This window comes from Thamnophis elegans, chromosome 5, assembly GCF_009769535.1.
Source record: "Thamnophis elegans isolate rThaEle1 chromosome 5, rThaEle1.pri, whole genome shotgun sequence".
Classification (NCBI taxonomy): Eukaryota; Metazoa; Chordata; class Lepidosauria; order Squamata; family Colubridae; genus Thamnophis; species Thamnophis elegans.
Genome location: NC_045545.1, coordinates 85436582 through 85443019, shown reverse-complemented (window position 1 = coordinate 85443019; position 6438 = coordinate 85436582).

The following is a 6438-nucleotide window of genomic DNA, read 5'->3' as shown; positions in this document are numbered from 1 at the left end:
TGTTAAATGGTCATAAGCTAAAGACTATCTCTATGTAGGAAAGAAGGAAACAGCTGAGAACATCTCCCAAACTTCCCTGACACCGTTGGAAGTCTTTTGTGACACAAAAGGTCCTCTTTCTTCAGAATTCATCATAGGTTTCATGGGAATGGAACACAATTTTCTGAAGTCTAAACTGGCACGGATATACACTCACATTTAGCACCAGACCATCCATTCTTTCTTCTAGGCGGTTGATGATCAATAATTAAGCCTACATATAAAAATACCACTTAGACTTATGGGCCGTTTCACGGTACTTTCCAGCTCTCTCTAATGGTTTACACAGTTGGCATATTGCCTCCCCCCAAATACCCACCTTGGAAGGATGGAAGGCTGAGTCAACCTTGAGCCGGACAGGATTGAACTCCTGGCAGCTGGAAGAATTAGCCTGCAATACTGCATTTTAACCACTGCACCATTACGGCTCTTATCATAGCAGAATGGTGTATGACTTTTGCCACGGTCTGTGTATTTTTCTATTTATTAAAATAATACAATATGATGGCCCCTTTCATTCTAGAATGCGAGATATGGAATAAAAATTGTTTTAATATAAAATGGTAGATTCCAGTTGGACTTCAGGGGGAAAAAAATATCCTAATAGCAAGGACCGTTCCATGGTGAAATAGTGAGCTCTTTCTTCATGAGCTAAAGCAGAAGTTAAGCTATTGTCAAGAATGCTTTAATGTCAGTCCAGCTCTGGTTAAGAGTTAGAGACAGTGGTCCCAAATGCCTCTTTCAACTCTGATCAATCAGAATAGAGCTGGAAGGGACCTTGGAGGTCTTCTAATCCAACCCCATGCTCAAGTGGAAGATCTAATACCATTTCGGATAAGTGGCTGCCTCTTCTTAAAAACCTCCTGTGATAACACACCAGTGATGAAATTGAATTTTTTTTTTTACTACCGGTTCTGTGGGCACGGCTTGGTGGGCGTGGCATGGGAAGCATATTGCAAAATCTCCATTCCCACCCTGTTAGGAATATAATTCTAACGGTTGGGTTGGTAATATATAAATCATGTAACAATGCTATACCTGTTTCTTTAAATCATACCCTAAAATGTGATTGGTTGCTGTTTTCCTCAATCGGCCATAAGAGGGAGCCAGAATGACTGTTAGATCTCTGTTCGTTAGATGCTGGGCTGATCTGATCTGATCTGAGTGCCGTGAGCTATTGTAAGTTTTGCAACTGCTAGCAAACTTTGAGTTCTAAACTGATTATATGATACTGGACTATGTTATTTGGATTATCCCTTAACGGACATTGATGACTGACTGTCTTATCCGTGTATGACTTGGACTGTTTGATGGACTCTGCTACCTCTATTTCCACGAAAGTAAAAGCCTAGAGCCAGCCAGAAGTGGTATTTGCCGTTCTCCGAACTACTCAAAATTTCCACTACCAGTTCTCCAGGACCTGTCAGAACCTGCTGAATTTCACCCCTGTGGTGCACCCACAACTTCTGAAGGCAAGCCACTCCACTGGTTAATTGTTTTCACTGTTAGGAAGTTTAATTCCACGTTGTTTTTCTCCTTGATTAGTTTCCCATTTATCTTTCCTTCTGATGCTTTGGAAAATAGGTTGATCCCCTCTTCTTTGTGTCAGCCCCTTAAATACTAAAATATTGCTATCCTGTCACCCCTAGTCCTTCTTTTCTGTTGACTGGCCATACCAGTTGACCCCTCTTCTTTGTGGCAACCTCTCAATAGGCTTTTTCTACCCTCTTAATAAGAGCTCCTCATTATCACCCTATGAATTCTGATTCAGAATACTGTTCATAATAAAGAATGGGATAAATGATTGGCAGGAATTATTTTAGTTGAATTTGGTTGGGTTTATAACACAATAATGAATGAATGACTCAATGAATTGATCACTGAATCTATCAATCTATTCTATCAAACAATTTCCCCATACCTATTTAATCTTATATCTATGCTATGAGTACTGGTGCTGTTCTATTTTACATCTCACAGTGAAGCATTAAGAGAATCTTGTTATGATTAAGAAACTTAACCAATAACAAGAAACAAAAATATGCACCCGCAAAAATTAACACGGAAGCCTTCGTTTCAAATCCTAAAGGTGATCTTTAAAGGACAAGAACAAAAGTCACATGGGAATTGGTCTTGATGCTTATGCCTAAGATAATACATCAGATTTACTTACACTGTTGTGACCTTGGCAATTGTGTGGCCTTTTAAAGCACTGGTGACATTTATGTACCCAGTTGGATTCCAATAAGGAGGTTAATTTCCATAGATTAAATGCCAGGTTTCATAGCTGGAGTGATTAAATACTTGGATGCTGCCTGTTTGCAATTCACTAGCCAGACCTTTTTATCATTAATTTGTAACTGTGTTTGAAGGTGACTGTTATTGTTGTTATCCCCCTTTTTTAAATAAAAAAAAGAACATCCATCCAGGAGGACCATGTTAGAGATCTGGTTAATGAAGAAATATATTTAAAAATTATTTGACAGATGAAAATGGCTAAATGAAGAGAGGAAGCCCAGATGGACACACACACACACAGAACAAGTAAAATTTTAGAACTGCAGAAAATCCTCCACAGCTTAAATTATTTGCAGCCCTGTCTTAAGTACCCTAGACCAGAGGTGGGTTCCTACCAGTACTGTATGGTTCGGCCGAATAGGTAGTAACTTCAGTGGACACGTGACTGTAGCGGTTCTATCGGCAGAGTCGTAGGCACCGCCATCTTGTTTTTCATTTCTGCGCATGCGCAGAAGCATTTTTTTTACTTCTGCGCATGTGCATGTAGGGTGCATCAAGTGTGCGCGTGCCCAAAGCGCATCCCTGAGCGAACCAGCAGTAAAAGAAGATGGAACCCACCCCTGCCCTGGACCACCAGTTTAAAAGAATGTCTGAGTTGAGCCAAACTTCTTTTAAGTTTGAAGTTGTAATAGGCTCACTTTATAGTTTTAAGTATAATTATCAGCTGTGAAAGTTTTGGGTGCTGTCAGCCATCCTGGATAAACCAAACAGGAAACCCAACTAGAGGAACATTTTTTTCTTTACTGTAAGATTACATTAACAGAATGTTACAAGTTTGAAAGTACAGACTTCCCATCACCAATTTAACTGTTTGACCCATTAGTGTGAATATAAGTATAATCTTTATTGTCATTGTACTTAAATACAACGAAATTGGTTGCCTTCCTAAGTTTCTTCCTCTGCCTGTTGAGTCACTGGGGGCTCCTGCCTCTCTTGTCTCGGCTTCCTAGGCAGAGAAAGAAATTTAGGAAGGAGTTTCTGAAATCTCTTTTCATCTCTTCCCCCTTTCTGCTCATCTTCATCCCCACATTTCATTATAGGTGCTCATATTTTCTAGACTAGGGGTGTCCAACCTTGGTAATTTTAAGACCTATGGACTTCATCTCTGAGAATTCCCCAACCAGCCATGCTGGTTAGATAATTCTGGGAGATGAAGTCCCCAAGCCTTAAAAGTCCCAAGATTAGACACTCCTGATCTAGACTTAGTGAGATAGATGTTATAGATAAGTCCTTTGTGGAACTCAAAAGGTGAACACCCTGTTGACTTCAAGTCCCAGGAGTTCCCAGCTAGCCATGCTGGTTGGAGAATTCTGGGAGATGAAGTCCACAAGTCTCAAAAGTTCCAAGATTGGTCTAGACCAGTGTTTCTCAACCTTGGCGACTTTAAGATAGATATCAGAGATAAGTCCTTTGTAGAAATCAAACAGTGAAAGTCCTTGTTTGCCCGTCTAAAAGTTCCCCATCTAATCTTTTGCAAAAGGCAATGTTTTAATGATCTTTGAGATGAAATCCAATTAGTTTTGTACTGAATGCATGCATGCATGTCCTTACTATATGGAAAAACTAGTGTACAATATATTGATAAGTTATTACATCTGGGGGAAATCAATATTATACAAAGCTCATATTATCATTGAAAGACAGAGTTAATTATAGATGTTGGAGCTCTGATTAACAGTTTGTAGCGCACGGTACTTAGCAGCAAATCTTCCTGCATTGTTATCCAATGCCTGATATTTTTTAAAAAACATACATGGACAATGACATGCAATGTTTTTAGTCTTAACATCACATTTTATTGCTAAATATCATTTAAATCACAGACAATTCATTTCCAGATCTGAACCTGAAAAACATTATTGTTCTTGGAAACGGCATTCAAAAACTTACATAGAAAAGCCCTTTATTTGTAATTCTGTAAAATCTTCTTGTTGCTGTTTTGCTTCTAACTTAAAAGTTGTTTTCCTCAAATATATTTCCAAAAGCTTTTTTTCAAGCCACATTTAAGCTCAAGAATCTTGAGGGGTAGAGCCGGTCAAAGCTAACCTAATCTACTCAGTTTTGTAAAAAAAATATTTTTATTATTTACATATATTTATATTGAACACAGTGTGATTGTCCTGGCATTTCATCTGCCATAAAAACAAAAGTGAAAACAAATAATATATATACTACTTAAACAGTGCTAGTGTTGTACAATTATTTTTGACCATCAAATTCATTCTAATACATATATAGTATCACATTCCAGGTCCCCCTACCCTAATTTTTTCCTATTCTGACTTCCACCTCGTGCATCTAACCATTGATAAAATCTGTTCCAGGTGTCATAATATTCTGTCTCTCCTTTGTCTTTTATTTTTAACGTTAGTCTATCCATTTCTGCACAGACTAGTATCTTCCTTATTATCTTCTCCTCTGAAGGGGTGTTTTCATTCTTTCATTGCAGTATTAGGTATACTGTTCTTTTATCATCTGCTGTAATGCCTAATAGAAATAATTCTGGCTTGAACTCTATATGTTATCTAACCATTTTTCCTAACCACATATGAATCAAAATTTCCTTGCTTTTTTACAGGTCCACCACATGTGGTAGTATGTGCCTGGTGTTTGTTTACATTTCCAACAGCTTGGGAACATATTGCTAAACATTTTGGCCAATCTTTCTGGCGGGGGGGGGGGGGAGATGCCACCTATAAAATATTTTATAAAGATTCTCTTTATATTCAAGGTACTAATTATGACCTTTAAAGCGCTCCATGGCTTAGGCCCAGGGTATCTGCGAGACCACCTACTGCCACCGGTAGCCTCCCATCGTCCAGTGCGATCCCACAGAGTTGGCCTCCTCAGGATGCTGTCGGCCAGACAGTGTCGACTGGTGACCCCCAGGGGGAGAGCCTTCTCTGTGGGAGTGCCTTCCCTCTGGAATGAGCTGCCCCCGGAGCTTCGTATAATCCCCGACCTCCGGTCCTTCTGACGGACCCTAAAAATTTGGCTTTTCCAGCAAGCCAGCCTGGCCTGAACAAAACAAAATAAATTATTGATCACTGTTAATTTTAATTCGATTTTTTTTAAAAAAAATGTATTGTCAATTTTAATTGGTTTTGGGATATTCCATTTAATTTTTAAAAAACTTTTATATTATGTGTTTCTTTTAATTGTTGTATGCCACCCTGAGTCCTTGGGAGAAGGGCAGCATATAAATCTAATAAATCTCAATCTCAATCTTATATGATGTGGGCAGTGTCTATTTCCGATTTCTCTCCTAAAGCTTTTGCCAATTGTTCAAATCAATGATATATCCAAAATTTTTAGCCCATACAACCATCGTCTCTTTAACCTGTTCTTCTTCATTTTATAATCTAATAAATATTTGTATAGTATCCTTATCAATTTCTCAGCGATCCCATTAATAATTGGTCTAATGTTGTTTATTCTCTATAAAAACCCCATGTTTTCACATCATGTAACATGACTGTATCTGCAGGTATGACCACCACTCCAGTTCCACACCTCTTAGTCTTTTAATTCTAATCTGGTTTTCAATTCACCCTTCTCATTTAGTATAAATGATATACTAAATCTACTCAGTTTTTGAGATTGGCAAGCCCAGCCAACACTACTGTATATCTCAACGTTGTTCATTTAATTAAGTTTTAAAGACTTAATTTTATTGACTTATTCCATGTCTCACTTTGATAACTGCTGCGTCCCACCTGAGTTATGCGTGTCACTGATTGAGATCACGGATTTTAGAGAACAGGCATTTAACCCTCTGTTGGCTGAATTTTGGCATATTGCATTTAAATTCTTTACCTATTGTTGGTTCTATGTTTTGGGGAATCTTTGATCAAGTTGCTCTTGGTTGATCCACCTCTTCCTCACTTCTATTAACAGCTGTCCATTTTCTTTTTTCCACAGTTCATTAGATGACAAAAGCTAACCAATTTTAGCAGATCTCAAGGAATCGAGCAAAGCTGAATCGAATTAGGACTCAAAAGATCACCAGCAAAATCAAATGAAGCCCTGTTAGACACCAGATGGGTTCATACAACATGCTTCGCCAACTCATTTATTGCATACACATTATCTCGCAAGCTC